This window comes from Apteryx mantelli, chromosome 5 (genome assembly GCF_036417845.1).
Source record: "Apteryx mantelli isolate bAptMan1 chromosome 5, bAptMan1.hap1, whole genome shotgun sequence".
Lineage (NCBI taxonomy): Eukaryota > Metazoa > Chordata > Aves > Apterygiformes > Apterygidae > Apteryx > Apteryx mantelli.
In genome coordinates, this window is record NC_089982.1 from 64,608,017 (window position 1) to 64,634,279 (window position 26,263).

Genomic DNA, 26,263 nt, shown 5'->3' on the forward strand with positions numbered 1-26,263 from the left:
GGCGTCTACACTTTTTAAATCCATTTTTTAAGCAATTAGTACATATAAATGCATACAAATTCATGATTTGGAATACCTGGGGATATAGGACCATGTCTTCCAGAGAATGAGGAATAGTTCACAGTACGGGGCCAATTCTAAGGATAATGCTCTATGGTTTAAAACAGATGTAGATAATTTAAACAACTTTCTCACAGTACCTTTAGTACACCTGTGCTGAAACCACGGTTTTGATTCCCTGTGGCTATTGCCTGAAGGGACAAGTGTGGTGCAGGAGGAGATAATACGGTTCAAGTTAAAAGGAAATGGAGACATTGAAAGCATTTTGCAGATAATGCCTTGATCTGCAGTTTGACTTCTCTGAAAGATGTCACCCGTTGTATACTTTTATTGGTTTAATGCTTGAGGTCTGTTGTCCTTTTAATAGGTGCAGTTTGTAACCACATTTTTGCTCTTTCAAAATGAATTGAAAATGAAATCAAACAAACACGCCTGTTTGTGCTAAAGTTCAGTCCTATGATCCATGTTACACTGATATAAAACACATGCAGAAAAAAAGGGAGAGAATATTTTTTATCATCAATGTTTATTTTGTAGTAAACTTTCAGAGAAATTTTGGGTTAAACTACAAAGTTCAAGCTGAAGAAGAATCGAAATTGTTTAGTAATGAACAGATAGAGAAATTGTTTGTATGATATTTTATGTTATTTTCACCTAGAGTTTAAAGGTTAATTAGGAATGAAAACTACGGAAATAGTAAGCAATGACATATAAAGCTAGGTGGCCTCAACTGAAGTATTTTCCTATTTGTAGCTTTTTATTTCTATGTTATTGACCTAAGATGGCTTAATAAAAATCATTTACAACTCTTGTGAGTTTATAGTAATTGAATCTGGTAAAACAAAACTTATTATAAACTTTATTATGGCTATTTGTAAACTTGTATCCTACATACTATAAGTACTGGCCTAAATGACAACAGCAAGTGTGGTTCTAAGAAAACATAAGGTACTAGTAGTAACTTTTAAAACTTTAATTAAACACACTCTTACCAATAAGGACATATTTGTAACCAGACATCTTCGGACACCTTAATGCATAAATATTTTCATACTATTTACTTTATATTAGACCAAGCAATGGATCAAGCCAATCACATATACAGAATGTTGTACATAGGTACTCAGCTGGTAACTCTTGTAAATTTATCATTTGGTTTATGATTACCAAAAGCAGATACCCTTATTTAGCAGATATTATCAACAGCACCCTTAGGTACCTCACCTCAAGGTGTAAGAGCAAAAATGTGAATGGAAAGAATTCAAAGTATTGGGGGTTTCTTCCTGTTTTTTAAGCATCTCTGAGGAATGAATCATGAATTTTGAACATAGCTAATATCTATCAATCTATTTTTTAATTCTGATGTGTGTTTAGTGATTTGCAACAGAAACAAGTATACACATGGCCCATGACAGGCTATCAGGTAGGACTTTCTGAAACAGGAGAATCTGGAGCTGGCTGTCAGCAGAGCAGAAAGGATTCTGAGTCAAAGGCAAGCAAAGTTATGTCTGGGAATAGTTTCCAGATAATAAGACAGAAGTACAGACATTAACCTTCAGGTGTACCCAGACTATCCCTTGTACTGAGAAAAAGTCACCAGGCTGGCATAGAACAGTCTCTTCAAGATGTTGTGGCAGCTTAACTTTCTTGGAGTCCATTTCAAAATGTGAAAGTAGAAAAAGAAAAAAATGCATTTGACTTAAACATTGACAGCAATTTTTTTTGCACACTACATGAGAAGGACACAAACTCCAGCACATCCATTTTCCAGTATGCCATTATATCTACTATGGTTCATAAAAATTACTCATTTATATGCTCAGAATCTCTGTTGCACATCGGATGATGTTTCAGAGGCACATCTAAAGTATTTTGGTTTTAAACTGTTTTAGTTTTTTCTCATACGTGGAGTAGGAAACCCAGTGGAGGCATGCCTCCACTTATAATCTAATATAGCAAACCACTGGCTAAGTCTATACAACTGGGTAAAGCATACAGTCTAGCTGCTGCAGCTCCCTGCTTCATGCACATTACTTTACTTTGCTCCTCCAAAAGGAAAATACCCTGCGGAGCTCCATGATGTGGCAGCTAGGCTGCATCTGGAGTCCCGGATAGCTCCTGGCTAGCACCTCCTCATATCCCCAGTGGCGCTCTGGCAGTGCCATTTGATGGTGGCCCTAGCACTGGCCAGAAGCTGCTTACCAATGTTCTCAAGTCTAGAGAAATGTCTAGCTCATTTTGCAGAACCCTTTCAGCTGTCTTTTTCAGAGAGTAAGTTTTAGGGAGGCCTGTTAGCCAGAACTAAGATACTTTGGTTCCTTCTTTTCATTTCACCCATTTAATTGGCTTAAAAGGAATAGAAGAGGAGTATCTCATCCAAGGTTCCCCCCTCACTGTTGTTGATTCTTGGTGCTTTAAGACAAGTATAACAATATCTGATATTTTCCACAAAGCCCAGTGCTTGAAGAAAATCAATTACATGAGAATCTGTTTTCATGAAAACTATGAAGACATGAAGAGGATGCACCAATTAAGAACATGGAAAGATTCAGTAGCCAGAAGGCAAATAAATAAAATCTTTCTATTTTATGAATTTATGAATAATATTATGATTTTACATGTTTTTAAATGTGCAGTATAGGCAATGCTGCTGCTAAGTATCTCAGATGATAAAAGCTCACCAAAATTAATACAAAAGTTATAAAAGATGTGTTATTAAGTACTTGTGTGAAACAGTATCCTCATTATATACCTTCTATCCCTGTTTTTATGCCTCTATCTCCATCCATTCTTTTCCTTCCAGTACGTATTTGTAATGATTTGGGGAAAGATTGAACATTTACTGACTATTATCACTTTGACTGAAACTGAATTAATAGGCAATTAATAGGCAACTTGGCTTCCACCATGACTAGGCCCATACCTCATGGATGTTGAAAAATTTCTTTGAAAGGTGAATGCTTAATACACACCTAGGTATTTAGTTAAATAACTGCCCAATGTTTTTAAATTGCTTTTAAATAATGTGTTTTCAGTATCACATAAAATTAATCTTTGAGGGAAAATGACATGAAATGTCTGAAAAGCAAATGTCTTTAAAAAAGGCCGCAATTCCTTCAAATTGGCTGTGAGTTTATCTATGAGAATCACTGGTCAGCTTTTAGCAAAAACAATTTGACATTCAAGTTTGTAATGAAGTACTGAGGCAAGTAAGTTTTACAGTTTCCAGTTTTTCTGCCAGTTTTTCACACAGCTCTTATGAGCTTCTTATCTGAAGTGTAAGCATTAATCTAGTAGATGAGTTATGTGAAGAGCATCAGTAGCTAATGATTATTCCTTTCCACAGTATTGTTAGATAACATTTCTAATTCAAGTAAAATATTTCTAATTTTAAATAAATCTAAATCCTCACCCTTTCTTTGTAATAATTTTAATGAAGGACAAAATTTCAAAGAACAGGGGTAGAATAAAATGTCCATTCTGGCCAAAACAAAAAGAAAACCAAAACCACATATCAAACATTTGATTTCTAAATTTGTATTTAAACATGTAAATAAATGGGTTGATGCTCAAAGTTCATAGGGCTTGTCAAATCCTTCCGTGTTCTTACCACCTCACAGTCCCAATCTCTCTTTTGGGGTTTCTTATCCTATTGAAGTGGCTGCACTTTCTCTCTTAACTAAAACTCTCCATTCTTCTATCATTCTCTGTAAGAGATCTTATGAAGCTTATTAAGTTTTAGCCCAAATAATGTTTTAGCAGTCTAATAGTTCAAATTATCTGTATAATACAGAAAAGCTCCACATTAATAATACAATTAAAGTGATTATACAAAAGTTTCCTAATATCTACCACTTTCCTCTGGTGTTATGTTCACCCTTGCAATGTTCCTGTGGGTCCTCAGATTGACAATTCAATTTTCTTCGAGCAGAATAGGGAAGGGTTTACAGCAAGCTGTCAGCATCATGAGGTCTTTGCCAGGAGGAAGATGATGTTCATGATGGAATTTTCTTTTTCTCAGTCTTGGGTACTCTTGAGGCTATTTTTTATGTCTCCTTATCACTGTCTGCTTCTTTCTCTCTGGCTCCCAGATAAAGTTTGAATTTACACAACAGCTTCCCCCAGTTTCACTCGAGAGAAAGGGCGATTATTGCCCTGTGACTATTTCGACTGGTCAGACTTTACCATGGATGGCAGTCACAGAGCTTCAGCTGGAACAGGTGAGGCAGTGGTCACTTAGCCACCAGCCACTTGTTCACACAACCTAAAACCAGTTCAGGTCAAGCCAAACCCAGACCATCCTCAGGACCCTGCACCCTCCAGTCTGTACAGAGCCTATGACCTTTTGCTAATAATGCCAAAAATCATATGTCCTGGGCTACAGATTCAATTCTCATAAATGGCTGAACTACTTGGCTGATTACTTTGAAGGCAAAGAAGTAAAAAATGCCATCAAGTGGCAAAGATTAACAAAACAATGAGCAACTGAGTGTTAAGTCTTGTATGGGGAGACCTAAAAAGACTTCAGCTCACAAAAGCCTTGATGTGGAATTCTCTGCATTTTTCTGCACCCATTCTTGATGTGAACTCACAAAAACATCCAGATCTCAAGAACATACCTGTTAACTGAACACAAAAGCAATAAGCTAAAATATTTCTTTAAACATGGAAAACTCGGAACTGCTGCATGCCACAGACTTAAAGGTTTAGAACGAAATTCTTCTTCTGCCCACCACCTATTTTCTTCAGTTCACAAAATTTTCAGTAGTTTTCTGGACTGAAACAAACTCCACTCATTTTTCTATAGGAAAACCTCCTTCCTGTCACCCCTGAGACCTGGCTTTGAGCCTGTTTCATTCTTCAGCTATTTTCTTCAGAACAAAAGCAGGTAATTTTTAATCTTAGTTATTGGGATTATGGCCATCCCAGAACAAACACTGGATATATATAGATATAGATATAGATATATATGTTATATATATTATTATTTTTTATATATATATATATTGCTTGAAAGTGGCAGAAAACATGGAATTACTGCTGTTCCTGCAAAAGGGAAATCCAGTGTAAGACTTGCACACATGAAATCTTTAACAGACTTTCAAGTTTGCAGCACATCTTGAAAAAGTAGAATCAACAAAGTGCAATGATCTTTGCCACAGTAACTTAAGAGCTTTCTCTTCTTCTTCTCCTTACAAGATTAACTTTGCAATATAAAAGTGATAGAACATAGTTTGGACAATTTATGGGAGTTGGTTGGGAGGGGAAAATGTTAAAATTTCTTATTAGAAAATAAGAATTTAGGTTTTAGATTCCAAAAGTATTCAGGAATGTGTCTTTGACATTTATTTCTTGTCTTTTGTCGTGTTTTTTTTTTACCTAGTCCACTAGTGATCAATCTTCCTTATTCATTCCTCTGGATAATCCTCCAGTTTTATCACCAAAATTCAAAACTTCAGACCCTTCTAAGTGTAACTTCTAGTAGAGTTTAGTGGCCTGTCCTTTAATTGCCTGGAAAGACTACTAAGCGGCCTTGTAGCTCAAGGACCAGTTTTAGGTATAAGCAAGAAGGTCCAATTCATAAGACTGATCAGGGACAACAAAATACCCATTGTGTTGTTTTGCCTATTTTGCCTGCTTCAAAGCACTGGAAAGACAGGACTGGTGCTACCTTTCCTATCAAGGATGCTATTGAGACATAGGGGGTGATGATTACTTCTAATAGGATATTTCCAATCTGTTCCACAGCAAGCAGAAACCATACGATTAGCTCTCTGTGGCACCTTTCCCAACACCAGCCTTTCCTTTTCTCCATTTTCTGCTTGTGGTAGGAGTGACCCATATCCAGCTTATCATCCTGGAGAGGCAAATTTCATTCTCCCTTCACTACTGAGGAGTCCTGAGCATATCTGGAAAGTGTCTTTTTACTCATGTCATCCCTGACATGAGGTCAGGGATAAAGATTTTTGCCTACCACCAATATATTCAGTGGGAGAAAAACAGATCACAGAATCACAGAATGGTTGAGGTTGGAAGGGACCTCTGGAGATCATCTAGTCCAACCCCCCTGATCAAGCAGGGTCACCTAGAGCACGTTGCACGGGATCGCCTCCAGGCGGGTTTTGAATATCTCCAGAGAAGAAGACTTCACAACCTCTCTGGGCAACCTGTTCCAGTGCTCTGTCACCCTCACAGTGAAGAAGTTTTTCCTCATGTTCAGATGGAACTGTCTGTGTTTCAGTTTGTGCCCATTGCCTCAAGATAATGCTTGAATATTTGTACCATCTGCATGAGATTTCCTGAAAGGGAATATGTCCAAAAAAAAGAGGGTTAGCAATATATTTTTCTCTTTTTCTGAGTGTCAAGTGTGTTTCAATAATCACAAATGGTCCAAAACCGGTCTCTCAGTTGTTGTTTTTTAATAATTCTGTGAAAGCCATTTCCAGAAGCACAGCAGCTACTATCAAAGATGTAAGACAAGGATTTAGTAGGGATTCAGAGTCTACATTATAAACTATTTGAGATCTTGTCGTGTTCCTAAAGACACAATGCGAAACAGAATCACAGAATCACAGAATCGCTGAGGTTGGAAGGGACCTCTGGAGATCATCTAGTCCAACCCCCCTGCTCAAGCAGGGTCACCTAGAGCACATTGCACAGGATTGCATCCAGGCGTGTTTTGAATATCTCCAGAGAAGGAGACTCCACAACCTCTCTGGGCAACCTGTTCCAGTGCTCTGTCACCCTCACAGTGAAAACGTTTTTCCTCATGTTCAGATGGAAGCGTCTGTGTTTCAGTTTGTGCCCGTTGCCTCACGTCCTGTCGCTGGGCACCACTGAAAAGAGTCTGGCTCCACCCTCTTGACACCCTCCCTTCAGATACTTGTACACATTGATAAGATCTCCTCTCAGCCTTCTCTTCTCCAAGCTAAACAGGCCCAGCTCTCTCAGCCTTTCCTCATAAGAGAGATGCTCCAGTCCCCTAATCATCTTTGTAGCCCTTCGCTGGACTTGCTCCAGTAGTGCCACATCCCTCTTGTACTGGGGAGCCCAGAACTGGACGCAGTACTCCAGATGGGGCCTCACCAGGGCTGAGGAGAGGGGGAGAATCACCTCCCTCGACCTGCTGGTAACACTCTTCCTGATGCACCCCAGCATACCATTGGCCTTCTTGGCCACAAGGGCACATTGCTGCCTCATGCTTAACTTGGTGTCCACCAGCACTCCCAGGTCCTTCTCCGCAGAGCTGCTTTCCAGCAGGTCAACCCCCAACCTGTACTGCTGCATGGGGTTATTCTTCCCCAGGTGCAGGACCCTGCACTTGCCTTTCTTGAACTTCATGAGGTTCCTCTCTGCCCACCTCTCCAGCCTGTCCAGGTCTCTCTGAATGGCAGCACAGCCCTCTGGTGTATCGGCCACTCCTCCCAGTTTTGTATCATCAGCAGCAAACTTGCTGAGGGTGCACTCTGTCCCTTCATCCAGGTCATTGATGAAGAAGCTGAACAAGACTGGACCCAGGACTGACCCCTGGGGGACACCGCTAGCTACAGGCCTCCAACTAGACTCTGTGCCACTGATCACAACCCTCTGAGCTCTGCCATTCAGCCAGTTCTCAATCCACCTCACTGTCTACTCATCTAAACCACACATCCTGAGCTTGCCTATGAGGATGTTATTGGAGACAGTGTCATAAGCCTTGCTGAAGTCTAGGTAGACAACTTCCACTGCTCTCCCCTCACCTACCCAGCCAGTCATTCCATCATAGAAGGCTATCAGGTTGGTTAGGCATGATTTCCCTTTTGTGAAGCCATGCTGACTACTCCTGATCACCTTCTTGTCCTCCACATGCTTGGAGATAGCCTCCAGGATGAGCTGCTCCATCACCTTTCCAGGGATGGAGGTGAGGCTGACTGGCCTGTAGTTCCCTGGGTCCTCCTTCTTGCCCTTTTTGAAGACTGCGGTGACACTGGCTTTCTTCCAGTCCTCAGGCACTTCTCCTGTTCTCCATGACCTTTCAAAGATGACGGACAGTGGCTTAGCAATGACATCCACCAGCTCCCTCAGCACTCGTGGGTGCATCCCATCAGGGCCCATGGATTTGTGGGTGTCAAGTTTGCTTAAATGATCTCTAACCCAATCCTCCTCCACCAAGGGAAAGTCTTCCTTTCTCCAGACTTTCTCTCTTGTCTCCAGGATCTGGGGTTCCTGAGGGCTGGCCTGACCAGTAAAGACTGAAGCAAAGAAGGCATTCAGCAACTCTGCCTTCTCTGCATCCTTCGTCACCAGGGCACCCACCCCATTCAGCAAAGGCCCCACATTTTCCCTAGTCTTCCTCTTGCTGCTGATGTATTTGAAGAAGCCCTTCTTGCTGTCCTTGACATCTCTCGCCAGATTTAACTCCAAACGGGCCTTAGCCTTCCTCGTCACATCCCTGCATACTCTGACAACGTTCCTATATTCCTCCCAAGTGGCCTGTCCCCCTTTCCACTTTCTGTATACTTCCTTCTTCTGGTTGAGTTTTGCCAGGAGCTCCTTGCTCATCCATGCGGGTCTCCTGTCTCCTTTGCTTGACTTTTTACTCATAGGGATGCTCCGATCTTGAGCTTGGAGGAAGTGATGCTTGAATATTAACCAGCTCTCTTGACCCCCCCTCCCTTCTAGGGCCCTAACCCATGGGATTCCTCCAAGGAGGTCCCTGAAGAGGCCAAAGTTTGCTCTCCTGAAGTCCAGGGTTGCGATCCTACTTGGTGCCCTGCTGCCTCCTCGCAGGATACTGAACTCCACCACGTCATGGTCACTGCAGCCAAGGCAGCCCCCAACCTTCACATCTTCCACCAGTCCTTCTTTGTTTGTTAGTATGAGGTCCAGCAGCACACCTCTCCTTGTTGGCTCCTCCACCACCTGTGTCAAGAAGTTGTCACCAATGCTCTGCAGGAACCTCCAGGACTGTTTGTGCCTAGCTGTGTTGTCTCTCCAACAGATATCAGGGTGGTTGAAGTCCCCCATGAGAACCAGGGCCTGGGATCGTGAGGCTACTTGCAGCTGTCTGTAGAAGGCCTCATCGACTTCCTCTTCCTGATCAGGTGGCCTGTAGTAAACACCCACAACAGTGTCACCCATGCTAGGTGACTTATGTATACGGTATAGAAGATGACAGAACTGCAGAGAAGTTCATGAGAAAATAGGCTGGTTAAAAAGATGTCTCAATGTTTAGTTAGCAGCATATGATATATGTTTTATCAGAAGTATAACCTTTTAAGCACAGCACATAACAATTCAAAAATTATGGACTTTTTTACAGGCACAATCTATATAACCGTGTCTATATAACAGTCTATATAAGAGTATCCATGCCTATTGCCACTAGTCAAATGATATGGTATTCAATGGTTTGAAATCTAAATTACCAGCAGTTAGTAATGTACAGTTTAGAAAGACACCATTTCATCTTACAAGCAAAATCTTCAGTTCATTCATTACTTTACTCTTCTTCAAGAGAAAATGCTTGTAATTTGAAAGGGAGCTTTTGGAAAATAGGAAGAGAAGCTTTGTACAGTATAAATCTAGTCTGATTAAAATGCTCCTTTTGGGGACTTAAATTTATGAATGTGGTTTTCTTATGATGTCTTTCTCTCTTTCTCCCCTTCAATATAATACCTAGATTTCTGACGCTCCTGGGGAAAAAAAAAAAAAAAAAAAAGCCCTTAGAACATCATTTGGTAATTGATATTTAATGTCCATGACTCACACTTAGTACATCTGACATTCCAGTCTCCTTTGATTTGTTCAACCACTGGAGAAGTTGCAATGGATACAGATCATTACTTAGTATGTGTTATTGGTCCAGTTAATTAAAAAGCATGTGTTTGAATAAATTCAGCAATTCTTTTGTCATTCCATAATGAAGCCAAGTAACTTACCAAGTTTTTCAGCCTCTTACTAATTGACTTGAAAATAGAAAAAAAGGAAGTTGCTAATTAAGAGATATATTAGTATGTGGACAAACTATTTTTTTCTGAAATGTCAGCAACATTCACAATGTGGGAGAACATAGGGAAGAAGTGTCTACCTTCATTTCTGGAAGAGGGAGGGGGATTTTTTGTTTTTAATTTGTGTTATAAGCTTTATTTTGGGGTCATTTAATAAATGGGATGAATTTTAGTATCTGGGTAACTCTATTAACAGAGTTGTAATAGCGGAATATAGAGTATTGCAAGCATGACTGTTACAAGTACTGGTGGCAGCAGGCATTAGTATGCATAGTGTGTCTGTTGGTTTCCTAGAGGTACCTTCCCTACCCAGAGTAATTTGTTGTGGTTAGGAAGCAGATGCACTCCTTGTTTTGTTTGTAAAGCAACAACATTTTTTTTGTTTGTTTCCCATATATGAATAGATTTAACTCTCAGACAAGATTTCAGGAATTATATTGGCTACTTTACAACTCCAGATGTGGGTATGAGACAGATCTCTGTGAAACTCTTATCACAACAAACATTCTTTCAACAAAGATGCTTGGGACTTATTTACAGTTATATTGCAAAATAGGTGAGTTTAGCTGACTAAAGTAACAAAATTAGTCCATATATGTAAATAACTGTGATGGAAAAATTTTGTTAAAAGCAATGTTTAATGTGAGACTTAGAGAATAGCTGAGAAAAGACTTCCTAACAATTACATAGCTTTCATATTTGTGTAAGAGTTTTGTAAACAAAGGAGAAAGAATATTGTTTGTGTTTACCTAGGACTCAGGCCAACACCGACCAAAGTTAAAAAGGACACGGAGAGTATGTATATGTATCATTCTAGGCCAGTGAGAGAATTCTAACAACATGGGAGATCATGAAACTTTACAGAGAAAAGAAAATGCCAATTGGAATTCTAATTCTTTTCCTTTCTTAATGAATAGCTGAGAAGTAAAGTGTGTAGGAAACTTTTTTTTCATGAAACAACAAGTAGAACTATGGGAATATTGAAATTATTAAGATTAAGGTGTGACTTGTCAAGAGAGGAACAGATGTCCTTATCAAATTATTCTTCTGTCATGCAGATTACAAAGTTTGTTTGCTCCCCTGAGAAACTAGGAAGTCAGTGGAGCTGTGAACATTCCCCAGTGCTCCTCATAGAATATAATTATAGGGAACCCTCTAAAAATGAGGGCATAGCCTTTCGTAGTTCTATTATTTTCTCTCTGGTGAGGATTCAGTATCTGAATCATTCCCACAAGAACATCTGAGAAAACTCTTCTTCATAGAATAACTACAAATCCTTCATTGCCTTTTTTCGACCAGAAAAAAAATCCTCAAAACTCCTAAAAATGTACTCTAAGGAGCCCACCTTGCACTTTGTTAGAAGCTTATGGCCAATTTTTTTATTTATGCCTCCAGTATGAATCAAGCTATTCCCCCCACCCCCAAGGAAGTACAGATTTTCCTTTCCTAATCTTGGAGCTAAGCAAACTATTATGCCCCAGCCACTAATTGAATTAGTCTCTGTAATTGTATTTCATACATATAAACATATTTGATACTTAAGAGAATGGGTGTAAGTGTGTAGCTTAACTTAACTGACATTTCATTCAAGGGTTGCTATTATATAGTCTCAAGGAGAGATCTAAATTGCCTCTAAAGGCCAAAGCTTTCCTGTCTTCCTTCAGCAATCCGAATCTACTTTTGGAGAGCTCTACAGAGATGAAACTATTCTTATTATCCAAGGCACAACCCAACAACAGTTGGGTTGGCAGGCACCTCTGGAGATCATATAGTCCAACCCTGGGCTCAAAGCAGGGCCAGCTAGAGCAAGTTGCTCAGGGCCATGTCCAGTTGGGTTTTCAATATGTCCAAGGATGGAGACTGTGCAGCCTCTCTGGGCAACCTTTCCCAGAGCTTGACCACCCTCACTCTAAAGAAATTTTTTCTTATGTTTAAATGGAATTTCCTGTGTTTCAGTTTGTGCCCATTGCCTCATCCTGTCACTGAACACCACTGAGAAGAGTCTGAATCCGTCTTCTTTACTTCCCTCCATCAAGTGTTTATAAACATTAAGATGCCCCCCAAGTCTTTTCCAGCTGAACAGTCCCAGGTCTCTCAGCTCCAGTCCCTTAATCAACTTTGTGGCTCTTTGCTGGATCCACTCATGTCTCTCTCGCACTGGGGAGCCCAGAACTGGACCCGGCACTCCAGCTGTGGCCTCACCAGTGATGAGGAGAGGGGATGGATCACATCCCCCAACCTGCTAGCAATGATCTTCCAAATGCAGCCAAGGAAACTGTTGGCCTTCTTTGCCATAAAGGCACACTGCTGGCCCATGTTCAGCTTGTTGCCTGCCAGGATCCCCAGATCTTTTTCTGGTAAGCTGCTTTCCAACTGGTTGGCCCCCGGTGTATACTGGTGCGACACCTCACATGTTGAACAAACACTATCAAGGATAGAAAAGAAATTGAAAATTATATTTATTCAGAATTATTTATTTTCCTTTTATTGTGTTATTGTATTTCTGTGTTCAATCCTTTTAAACTTTCTAAATGTAATTGACAAAGTAAATGAAAATTATATGGTATAATAAAGTATATGATAATTATAGGTTACATCCTGGCCTCAGATGCATTACAGTGCAGATTTGCAAAGGGGTGAAAGATGTCCCCCGAAGATTCCTAGAGAATCTTGAGTTTATTACCCAGTAAGCTTTATGTTCAAATCTGTGGTAAAGAGCAGTTAGAGGTTCAGCAGTACAGGGCCACTTCCTCCCTCTTCAAATGAGAGGAAGAACAAGGCATTAACTCTACTGATCAAAGCTGCTTCACATGTTTGTATGCTGTATGTAATATATGTATTATATTGCATGGCAGCTGCATGCTACCTTGTAACTTGGTCCAATTATTTTCTACGCATGCTATGACTGGAATGAGAAAGACATACATTTAGATTTTGAAGAAGTGTAATTGAAGTCTTGTAACCATTTAAAATGTATTGTAACTCCCAGGTTGCTTTAATGATTGCTTTTTGTTGTTATTTGCTACCATGAAGCTCAACATTTTCTAATTATTCACTCAGTGACAGTTCAGAACAGGGAAAATAAAGAGCAAGGAGGAAGGAGCAATTCTTGTAGTCTTATGTTATCTTGCTCAATTCAATTCTTCATCTGTTATACCTACCATTCTGGAATATGTGACAATTCTTTTGTTCTTTCCACAGGTTTTCTGCTCATGATACATGGTGTTCTTATTAATTGTATCTGGAGAAAAAAACAAAAACATAACCTTTTTTCTTATAGATGCTGAGTTCTAGGGTGGCAGATACAAAATGACATATAGGATATGTCTGCATCATAGGTACTGGTATGTAGGCTTTGCAGACACTGCTATTTAGCTTGCTAACAATGTTGTGGTAACATTCAGGCAACTCTGGCGGAGCTGAGTAAATACTTCAGCAGCATGATGAAGGGAAAAGCTAACCCAAGTTGGACTGACATATCTGTAGCATTTTAAAATGAGACAAGTATTTGGAAAAACTATATCACACTGACTTTAGGTAGATTTATTGCACCTGACATTCAATGATTAATGAAAGACTCTCTTCTGCCCTTTCTGAAACAGATGCACAAGGAGAATACGTAGAGACTATGCCTCTTACTTTGTGAAGAAACACAATTACTATTCTTGCAGTCGAGGATTGTCTACTCTTGGTGGCTTTCCATAGATGATATAAAGACATGAAGAAAAGATAGTTCCATGGCCTTATTATGCTGGTGCCATGCAAAGATGAAGTTTATTTTTCAAAGTGGCTTCCAGTCCTCTGGCATTATTAAGTCTTCACTGTTCAAAGTTACTGTAGAAAATGTTATGGGAATTGCCACTCTCATTTGCTGGGATTTATCCTTTTGCAATAATAGATAATGCTATAGGAATATCTAACGTCACAGGTACCCATAAGAAAACATGAAATAAGCAAGAAATCACCAAGACAAAAGTATAAATTTTGTATAAGCTTTGAGAAACCTATATGGTCTCTCTGTGGATAGACGTAGAAGTCAACTCATTATTACAGAAGTTCATCTTTATTTTCTAATATTTCTTGGCATCATTTTTTTCACAGCTTTAATACCAGTTTTATTCTCACCACCGATTTTTAATCAATGATAAATTTTCTCTTAAAATTTGATTTGGAATCTGTGGAAAGTGGAGGAATTTTAAGAATAAAAGCCTTCAATCCCATTTTGAAGTTATTGGGTGTGTGGTTATGCATGTGGTTTTGCCCCAGACGAATAGTAAAGAGAAGATACTTGGATATAAATCTTTTTCCTTACAGACATAAGCCCCCAAGGTGACAGGTCAGTTATGCTAGACTGCAAGTTTTTGGATTTTTCACCTTTTGTTTGCTTTCTCCTTTTTATGCATTTACATAAGAGTAAATATTTACTCTCAAAACATGCATATGTATTCTCACTCTCAACTTTGACTTACTGATGCATTTTGCTTTTTAATTTCTTTAGTTTTTTTTTAAATAGCATAACACAGCTGGGCAGTTCAGGGAAAAAAATCCTCTTGCTGCTGATTTCCCAAGAAACCAGAGACATCTTCTCATCCCAAATCTAAAAATGGCATGTAATGATAATTTCAGTTTGGTATATGCATGAGTCTATAGCAAAACTCATTGCAAATCCAGTCTTTCCAATTGTAGATCCCAGATTAACATTTTGAATTTTAAGAAGAGGATGCACTGACACCTGTTTTAGCTTTCCCATTCGCACATTGTAGTGCCTCCCATGCTTCTTCAGCATAGTCAGCATAGCTTCACAACCTACTGTGCAACTCCTAACATCCTACTTGTCTCCTCCTCTGTTTTCTCAAACTAAAAACAGAGAAGAGAGGAACTGAAAATAGTTGTTTGAACCATCTCTTTTCTTCTTCCCTTTTTAACATGCTCTAATTTACAAAATGCACACTATTTACTTCAGTTTTGGTTGATTGGTTGATTTATTTATCATTTACAGGCTTCCCTAATGAGCAGCTTACTATTTATTTATATCTGCAAGGAAAAAGAACTATAACTTTTTTTTTTTTTAATGAAAGCTTTGATTTCTAGCAGGCATTTGGTGGCCCAGTTTCAACACAACCAATAAATCACTCTCATTTACCATTTAAGACATTAATAAGCTTTAAAAGAATAGTTTAACTGAGCAGTCTTGTCACTATATTTAAACTGGATATGTCTAGCAAACTGAGCATTGTCTCCTTCCTTCCTTGCACATTCTGGCATAACGTATCAAGGAAATAAGAAAAATGTTTTGGTTTTAATAAATACTTATGACAAAAATCTGACCAAGAAATCACTGTTAGCTCACCACCGAATTCCTGACACCAGACCCAGATAATGTTTCAAGCATCTGATGACTAACCAGAATCCAGGCCTTCATCATCAATTTTGGAGTCTATAGGCACACTCAAATAACTTATCTAGCATATCATATACATGCACAGTGGAAAAGGGCTGTTTCAGGGTTCAGTCCAGTTTAATTCTTCAGTAGGCAAATGCTAAGCTTGGACCAACAAGCTTTGTGCAGAATTTCTAAACAAGGCATTGTTTTTAGTTAAGGAACAAAGAACAGAAATTATAATTCATAAGAAAAACAATACCATTCTTAAAATACAATGCTACTCAGCCCTGGGAGTAGTCAGTGAAACGCTGGTTATAAGAAAGACTAGGTGCATGTGTCATCCAGCTTCTGCATTAACCTCTTCCATTCTGAACTGCTGAAAATAATCCAAGAACAGACACCTGAGCTGCAGTTATTTCTACTTCCCATCCTGTTGACTTCTTGATGCACCTATTTAAGACATCAGATCATTTTGTTGGCAAGGCAACCTTTCCTTTGTAAACTCACGTTTTCTTGGGGAAAATTATTTTACTGTCCAGAGAAAATTGCTTGAACATGGAAGCATTTTTAGTTAAGGAAAAGACCAAAAGCTTTTTTTGCAAATAGTCTTTGGTGTTTTATTCCAAACTAAGATGACACTCAGAAGGCAAAGCCCAGCTAAAACTCAAACTGTGCTTTACATTTTGACTCAGAATTAAATAGAGTTCATATCTCAGTATAAGCTATAAACTGTATAGAGCCCCCTAATTGTAATGACGTGTTAATTTTAAGTTTTCCATGCTTCAAGAACCTATTGAATCATTTTAAGACGTAGCTTTTGGATTTTAAAACTGAGATTATTTTGTTTATCAACACTGAGCAAAAAGGTTGAAATCAGATTTATAATGCCACTGGAGCTTAATCAAAGAAATTCTACCATGACTTTAATCAGTAGAGGTGTTTATGTCCAGATATTACCACTTCAGTTATTCTGAAAACTCTAGGGGAGGCAAAAAATAATAATTATTTTAGAGTTATTATGGCAAATGGCATTATTAAAAAATGAATGGATTAAATGGTCCCTATCAGAACTTCAAGTTTCTGAGCCTGAGAAATTCAGTAAGTTGAATTAGGAATTAAAAAAATGGAATTTCTTCACTGGAAAAAAAGAAGTATACCTGGGCTATTCTAAAAGTCATCATAAAAAGAAAAAAAGAATTTGAATATAATTCCACATTTATTTTTGGTTGAGCAAGGACAGAAAGATAAATTATTTCATTAGTAGCTGTTAATGGGAGTGAAAGAAATGGAAGTCGACTATCATTTCCCAAAAGTCTTCTAAAGCAAAGGGTCCCAGCCTGCTGTTATAGATACTACTAATGTTTTGGAATCCACTGGGTCAGAGCAAGAGGAGAGGTCCTTATACAGCATTCAGTGAAACCTTCTGTACTGTGATTACTTTCTATATTACAACTGGCAACAGGCAACGCAATCCCTTTGAATTTTATGACACTTCTTCACATTTTCATTCACTCATTCAAGTAAGCTAAATATGTATTAATAATAACCAAACTGATCTCTTTGGTGGTAACAATACACACAAATAACAAGTTGAAAAATCTACCCTGTTTTTGTACTCTATATTCTTAGTACTTCAACAGGTGAAGTGTGTTAGTGTTTACAAGCATCATAAAATAGCATGCGACTGCTAATACACTAATATTTTAAAACAGAGTTCCCATTAAAGTCTTCAGAACAGGACCATTTTTCTCCAGTCTGAAGGGTTATCTTTTGCCTAAAATCAGTTCAGATGGGACTAGTCCCTTATTTATCATTTTCATATTAAAAAACAATACCGGATACAGTTCCAGCTCACACCTAACAATGTGCCAACCAATCAAAATATTTTTTTCTGTCTCCATGACAACAATCATAAAGACAGTATTGCAACAAGCCATCAAAATTCAGATGATATCATCAGGCTAACAATGTGTTGAAAAACATTTCTGTTGCCTCTAGCAACAAATAGCTTCGTTAAGTCCCATGCTGCCTTGGGAACTCACAAAGGCAAAATATTGAAGTAAAAACACTGGGAATAGAAGTGAACTAAACAGTCAAAAGGAAAATGAAGTTAAAACCCAAATCTAATTTAGTACATAGGTACCTATACAGTAGTTGCTGCAACAGCTATCTAAATTCCAAGTGCCTGGTCACCAAAGTAGGATCTAAAAATGTCAGATAGGTATCCACGTTTCACAGACAGCGCAAAGTGCACCTTAGAAAGCTGATCTATACAACATATTAAAATGATGAAGATCTGCCTAGAACCCATCAGAAAACACTAAGCAGATGGATCTGAAGTCCCAAATCTTGCTATAGATACAATGCCTAGAGCTAGGGTCAAAGGAAAACAAGTCCATGTACAACCCTAGAATGTACAACATTTCCTGAGGGTAGCTAACTGATTAATATTAATTCCACATTCACTAACACACACCAAAAGAAAAACAATATTTAATTTCTGGAAAATTTCACATCCTCATCTTTCAGGAAAATTTCCTGAACATCAAGCCATGAAGATACTTATGATAGGACCCTCTTTCATTGCTTTCGTAAGAGCTGAAACAAATTTTGTCCATTTTGCCAAAAGCCAGATAGAAAGTATATGAAAATAGAAGAGAGAAACTAGTGTACACATCTGAGAACTGGGAATCTTTGCTCCTTGAACCATGCATGTATGCAATGTTAAATAGTAGTTAGAGAACAGAGACTTAGACTTTCTACTGGCTGTAACTGGGTTACTTTTTTTTTCTATGTTTAAAATGTCAGTGCTGTTATCACCTTCAGCAGCTGTAACTCCATTTTGTGATGTGACACTTTCTCTTAGAAGGTGTAAGCATATCTATTAGAACAAGGGATTTAAGCATTACCATGCCTTTCCTCTGTATACCCGTGGGATTTAGAAGCTGGACACCTTGTTGCTTAGGCCAGGCATGAATAAAATGAGAAATGCAGAAGTACTGGGAACTTTCAGGTCAAAAAATTAAGCATATAGTGAGGTATTCAGGATGATGCAGCTGCTTAGGAAGAGTTTATAAATTAAGAAGATGTGGACACCTAAAGTCCATCTAAGTTCATTATTAGATCCTAGGAAGAAAACCTAAAGGTAATCATTTGTTATTTTAGAAAGACCACTCTCTAACTCAAACAACCAAGTCAGTTATTCCAAACATTCCAAGAAATAGCCTGTTTCACTTCCTTTTTAGAATCGGTTTATGAATAAGTAGAGGTTTGCATGACTGATACTGAAAAATTGTATTACAGAGTGATTTTCAGCACATATTTTCACAAAGCCTTCTCAGGAAACACCTCTAAATTAATGGAAACATAGACTGATCTGCAGTTATTTCTCCCTTCTGCCATTTTAATTTCTGGCATTACCTCTGGAGCCACTGGATGACATAATAACAAAACACAAAGAAGGTCCAGGTTTTAAGATGCAGACCCAGATCAGCTAGAATAAACACATCTCAGATGAGGAAGCTAATCTGGATCCTGATTTAGCAAAACGTATAATAACTTTAGTTACTGTTCTTAATTCATTATTATCTATACTTTAGAAATTCACTACTTGGAAGGTTATAGCTGTCCAGAAAGCAAAAGTGATTAAATATAACAAATATTATGAAGTGTCCCTTGACAAATAGTGATTTAACAATTCTCATCTTTCTGAAAAGTAAAAATAAGCAGAAAAACACTCTTAAGGTTTTTTTTTTTAATCATTCATATTGGATCACTTTTGACATATATTTAATCACTTTTAAATTGAGAATATGGTTTCAAATTCCATTTCTCAGGTTATACCACATTTCCAGGCTCACAAATTTTCATCTACGTCTTGTACAACCATTTTATAGTCAAAAGTAATTACAGTTACAAAAGATCAGATAACTGTGATTGAGTGGATGAACCATACACAGACACTGTCCATTAACATTCCTATGTGATGCAGCTAGAAATCCCTGCAGCAGAATTTTAAAGCAAACCTTGGTTTGGGCTTGACCAGCCTGCAATTCAACAGCCTGATTAAAGATTTGGGGTTTAATCAGGGGTGCTAATGATTACATGTGAGTGTTAACTGGTAGGAAATGCCAGTCGGTAGGAAGGGGGTAGTAATCTCAGCAACACTGAAGTTTGAAGCTATGCCTTTTTGTGATTCTACATCAAACCACCTAGATTACACTGCAGTCAGCAATATTGCAATATGCCCAAAGTTAAGCTGGCTTTAACTACAGAACCTCAGCTACCAACCTGGACCGTTCTTGTGCTAGCTTCATCTGCTGGAGAATGCCACCACCTTGTGCCCCAGTAAGGACTTAGGGAGAGCCCTCACCCCTCCTGAGTTTAGGGCAGTGGCTAAGTGAGCCTGTACATACACCTGATCCCATTGGGTGATGTGTCCTGAAAGAAACCAAGTGAGCATTAGGAGAAGGAAGAGAAAAATATGTACATTTGGAAACAGTAACTCAGCAGCTATTTGGTTTCCAGAGTTCTAGATATTCAACAGTACATAAGTAAGTCTAGATAGAAAAAGGAAGCTGGAGCTATGGAAGCTGAGTGATTGTAAATGCTTGTAATGGCAAAGAAAGACATCTCCCAGGAGAAGTATTAGCCATTTATTTAATTCTATAGCATGAGCTGTTACAGTAGAAATCCTAGTTCTATGAAAAGACAGCATGCATGTTTTTAGTAATTGATAATTATGCAGGGTCTAATTCTGTAGAACAAATGAGAGCTACTATTTGGAGCTGAAAATACATGGGTGAGGGCTGTGGGAGTTTGACCCATAGGAAGTGCCTGGTCTGTGAAAAGAAGGCATTGCAGGAAGAGGGGAGCACTCTATAACACCTTTGGAAAGCTTGCTTGTAGGGGCTTGTAGTCCCAGAGAAACAGCAACAAAATTGTGACTTGATATTTTAAGCTCAAGGCATCTGTCATATGTTATCTGTGGAAAAAGCCAAAGTATCTAGACTACTGAAAGACTTTCACAGTTTCTGTAGAAGCCTGTGAAATCAAGGCTGTGCTATTTTATTTTAAAAGTTATTTTAAAATAAACTAACTTAAATGCAACAGGTACTAGCATTGTACTTCTGTTTTCAAATCTTATGAGGCCTGATGTTTTCACAGCTTTACCTCATCATTTTAGTTTGTCAGTCTCCTTCAGGTTTGAAGTTTAGCTTCTTTTTCCTGTCCTCTACAAGAAAACTTTTTGTCTAAAATTACTAGCTAAAAATATTCTCTACTATTCTGTGTGCAGTTAGACAAAACTTCAACTATACTAGCTTAAGATATGTGTACTTAGAATCCTTGCAAAATATGACCTCTCTTTGCTAAATTCTGGTCTTAACAACTTTGATTTAATTAACTTTAGTGCACTAACCTTGGCATCCTTTAAAAGTACTTATAACAAGTTAATTCTCTGGCTGTTATCAGGGGAATACCTCTTACATTATCTAACCTCTGCTCTAGAAGTCTATGACCTTACTGTAAGTCAACTTTAGTTCATACTGCTTTGTTTTTTTTAGTTGACAAAAATTCAGTTAAACACCTCCTGTAAATTATTCACATATTAGTTGCTTAGAGCTCTTTTCTTCACTTATCTGTAACATCTTGTATTCAAATGAGAGGGCTTACTGTGAGGTGATATATTATGTTAAGTACTGATCTTTCAGGACATTCAAGCAACATTCATTTGGGTTTTTCCATCTCATCCATTGTCTTTTGAGCTCTGTATGATTAGGAGGCTTTTTGCAAGTTAAGTCCTTATATGTCCACATTGGAGCATATATGTGCATGTTAAAAACTAATTAAAATATTTTGCTATAGTGAAGGGAAAATAGAGCTAATTTGATTTGATTGTTACTAGTATACCTGATAGGCTACTATAAAGTACTTTTTTAGGTTCTGTGGTCTGTTTGCAGAGCAGAATTTCCCTTGATTATCCATTTTAATAACAGACTACCAATTTTCCAAAATGCTCCCTTGTTAGAATTCTCCCATTCTTTTCTCTCACTTTGATGACTTTCAGGGGGTTTTTTGTTTGCTTGTTTTCATCTATTTTTTTTTAACTTTGCTTTCCTTTGTTAAACTGCAGAGCTCCTTCTTCCAGGAGTCTAAAAAGAGACATTTGTACATTCTTTCCTTCCTTTTCAATTTGATGTAAAACTAGGGATAGAAGATGGACGTCCATGATAAATGTTCATTGTTTATTGGAGGTAATGTCTCCAACAAGCAATAGACTTTTTTTTAAATATATAATTAGGCAAGCATTTGCGCTGCACAAAACAAAATCAATTCTGCATAGAGATTTTTTTTTTCATCTGGGCAAGCTAAAAAAACAATAGAGTGGAAAGACTTTATAGTGCATTATAAAATAAATGTCATGAGCATTGACTTATATGCACAACACATTAATTTACACCCTGGTAGCAAAAGCTGTATAAATCAACATTTTTCACAATGCATTTAAAGCATTGCAGCTATGCTTATAACATTGGATCTGAGTTTATCTGAATTATAATGTAAACTCTGATTGGGACAATAATGGGAGAACCACTGTGTGTTGTTTAGCACTTCATGCATTTTTATTACATGTAGTTATTTCTGCTTAGTGATGTGATCTCTAGTCAGGAACTTATAAGACTGGTGACTCTAAGAAAAATGAAATGTAAAAAATCTGCTGTGCTATTTTCTGGCTGTTTCACAAAATCTCAAGAAGTATTTGTCAGAAGAGAAAGAGTAGAGCAAGAAGGTAAGGTATGCAGTTTCTATATAGATACTGACAATAGACTGTGTGATTATCCCATTTGAGATTTGAATTAATAAAATACAGATTTTTTTCTTTAAAAAATACAATTAAGTTCTATCTAGTGAATATTATGAATGAAAAGCTTTCAAATTTGTTTATTTTTTACTGCACTACATTAAAAATGGGTTACAGGATTGGCAAAAACAGGACTTGATATAAATCTCTTCTTCCTGTGCTATTTCTTCAAAATGGCTTGTGAATGTGTTGAAAACCTATATATTCTTGCTTCTTGAAGCAGACTTCATATTCACTTTGTATAAAAATTAACCTCTTGGGTAACAGAGGGCCTTAAGGCAAATGACAGCAAACTGCATTTACTACTGCTAATCATCTGATTGAGAAAGTTCTACAGTTGAATAGCCTTGGCTATAAGTCTTCAAACAGCACCACTATAATTACTTAGCATGTTTCACACACGGGCTCTCTCTCTCCAGGGTACTTGTTCAGTTTTATTGTTCTCTGTAGTTCATACAGTACACGGGTATAGAAGAAGAAAGCAAACCATGTGGGGATTAGCAGTGAGTTTAAGTGTTAATGCTTCATAACACTCCATATTCTGAGAAATCCACATTAAAATTCTACAAGTGGCATAAGCAGTGTGCAGAGTGTTTGAAAAAAGACAATGTTAATGCCAGGAGTTGAGGGAGTTATCTAGAGGTGAAAAGTACGGCCAAGAACGTATGTTCTGAGCAGAACTTCTGTAATATGACCAAATAAACTGTATAATGAATTCAGCACCGGTAATTACAAGTACACTAAGATTGTATCTGATAATAACTGTGTTAAGTATTTTAATGACTTCTGCTATATTCCTGGTTTTTGGGCTTTTTTTTGTTTTTTTTTAATTCTGTAATTCTAGTAAGTATGTTGCTGATATGGATTATGGTTTGCAACTTTTACTCTAAAGTGTAGGTTTATATTTGTATAATGTCATAAGTCATGTTTTTATTCTGATTCGAATTATCACATTTGCAGCTGACCTTGGCCAAGGTGTCACTGAGTCATGAAACTGTAAGAATGCCTAAAATTGACTTTTGGCCCCTTTTGGTTCTGCCTACCTCTTCTCCTTTAATCTGTCTTTCTTGATCTACTGTTAATTTCACTAACACTTTCATCAACAGTAATGATCCAGACTGAGCTTCCAAAATCCACCAGCTTCCCTTCATAAAGGTTCATGAAAAGCAAAATATGTCACTGTCCAGAGTCTAGAATTGTTACTTGCTATGTTGTTCTCTGCTCCTGCTGCCTCAGAATTGACTATCTTTTATGCTATCTTTGGGCTTCCCACTTCCCTGGGCAGGGTCACTGATTTTATATGATGCAATTAAAAAATTATTTTCTCAAAAACAAACAGACAAAAAAAACACCACCAGCCCCCCAAAAAACCCAAACTCGTGTGCTACAGCAATCAGCAAGACAACTCACAGCAGATGGTAACACCAAAAGCAAAATTTGCATCACAGGAAAAAAATATATATATATATCAAAGAAAAAATAATGAAGAAAAGAACTATTTTATTTCTTTACTGTCTGATCCTTTCTACTTCCTTGCTCCAGACCAGATGTTTGGCTGGCTTATTGCAGCTGCCTTTCTGATGGGCTAATTCAATGCTGGATTCTTCAGGACTGGATGGAGTTGAAGCTACCTATTCTCCTCCTACCTCTTCAAGGAGCATTGCCTTACTATTGTACAGATAACTTGTAGCAGATACATACCCTTCAACAGGTTTAGAAGGTCCAGATTCCCTTCATGTAGTGCTCTAATCACAAAGATATCAAATGATCTTTCACTTTTATTGGGCTGACAGGTGAATACTTGAGTCTCACTAAAATTATCTTGTGTTGGAAACAACAAGAATTTTTTTCCTGTGGTTTGCCTAGAACAGACCATCTTTTCTTTACCATATCACCTGTAGTAAGATCAAAAGACTGGAAAAAACATCTCTTTTGTTGAAAAGTAAGAAGCAATCCTCCTCAGCTGTACTTGAAAGTCATTAAGCATACTGCTGCAAAGTAAAAGAGAACAGACTTGAGCACAAATATAATCAGTTAACATATCTCAGTTGGGGTCTGGCAACTTGTTAAAAGCAAACTATATCTGACTATATTCTTAAACTATTTGGTCTCACTGAAGTCATCAAAAAAATTCCTACTTGCTGCCCTAGAATCAAAATGACATCAATAGGGACAATAGTTCATCTTGCCTGTGCAACACCTATGTGAGGATTATTAGATAGTAAATTAGAGGAATAGTAGATATTAGAGTACATTGGTCAAAAATAGATGACATGGTTGTGTAAGAGTTTTAGTGTAGCAAACACAATGAAACCTAAACCATGTAACCAAAAGAAATAATATTGAAAGATAAAGGTGTATATTCTGGATTGCGTATTGTTATCATGCAATGGTGGCTGTGGAATTCAAAACAATCTCCAAATTTCTGTTTGCATTTCACTGCTGATAAGGCGTGTTCTGGGCTATATTTTCAGTTAGTTTGACACTTTCCCTTGACAGTCTCTGGTTTAACCAAAAATGCAGGTGATTATGATTTAAAATCTGACAATCACTGTGATACTTATGGCTATATCACCCTGATATTTTCCATGTTCCATGTTATTCCACACTGCCTCTTCAACTGGTATGACATTTGCTCTTGACAGTCTCTGATTTAACCATGCATGCAGCTGATCACCATTTTAAAACCTGACAGTCACAGAAACACAGAATGGTTGAGGGTGGAAGGGACCCCTGGAGATCATCTAGTCCAACCCCCCTGATCAAGCAGGGTCACCTAGAGCACATTGCAGAGGATCGCGTCCAGGTGGGTTTTGAATACCTCCAAGGAAAGAGACTCCACAACCTCTCTGGGCAACCTGTTCCAGTGCTCTGTCACCCTCACAGTGAAAACGTTTTTCCTCATGTTCAGATGGAAGCGTCTGTGTTTCAGTTTGTGCCCACTGCCTCGCGTCCTGTCGCTGGGCACCACTGAAAAGAGTCTGGTCCCATCCTCTCGACACCCTCCCTTCAGATACTTGTACACGTTGATAAGATCTCCTCTCAGCCTTCTCTTCTCCAAGCTAAACAGGCCCAGCTCTCTCAGCCTTTCCTCATAAGAGAGATGCTCCAGTCCCCTAATCATCTTTGTAGCCCTTCGCTGGACTTGCTCCAGTAGTGCCACATCCCTCTTGTACTGGGGAGCCCAGAACTGGACACACTACTCCAGATGGGGCCTCACCAGGGCTGAGGAGAGGGGGAGAATCACCTCCCTCGACCTGCTGGTAACACTCTTCCTGATGCACCCCAGCATACCATTGGCCTTCTTGGCCACAAGGGCACATTGCTGCCTCATGCTTAACTTGGTGTCCACCAGCACTCCCAGGTCCTTCTCCACAGAGCTGCTTTCCAGCAGGTCAACCCCCAACCTGTACTGCTGCATGGGGTTATTCTTCCCCAGGTGCAGGACCCTGCACTTGCCTTTCTTGAACTTCATGAGGTTCCTCTCTGCCCACCTCTCCAGCCTGTCCAGGTCTCTCTGAATGGCAGCACAGCCCTCTGGCGTATCGACCACTCCTCCCAGTTTTGTATCATCAGCAGCAAACTTGCTGAGGGTGCACTCTGTCCCTTCATCCAGGTCATTGATGAAGAAGCTGAACAAGACTGGACCCAGGACTGACCCCTGGGGGACACCGCTAGCTACAGGCCTCCAACTAGACTCTGTGCCACTGATCACAACTCTCTGAGCTCTGCCATTCAGCCAGTTCTCAATCCACCTCACTGTCCACTCATCTAAACCACACATCCTGAGCTTGCCTATGAGGATGTTATTGGAGACAGTGTCATAAGCCTTGCTGAAGTCTAGGTAGACAACTTCCACTGCTCTCCCCTCACCTACCCAGCCAGTCATTCCATCATAGAAGGCTATCAGGTTGGTTAGGCATGATTTCCCTTTTGTGAAGCCATGCTGACTACTCCTGATCACCTTCT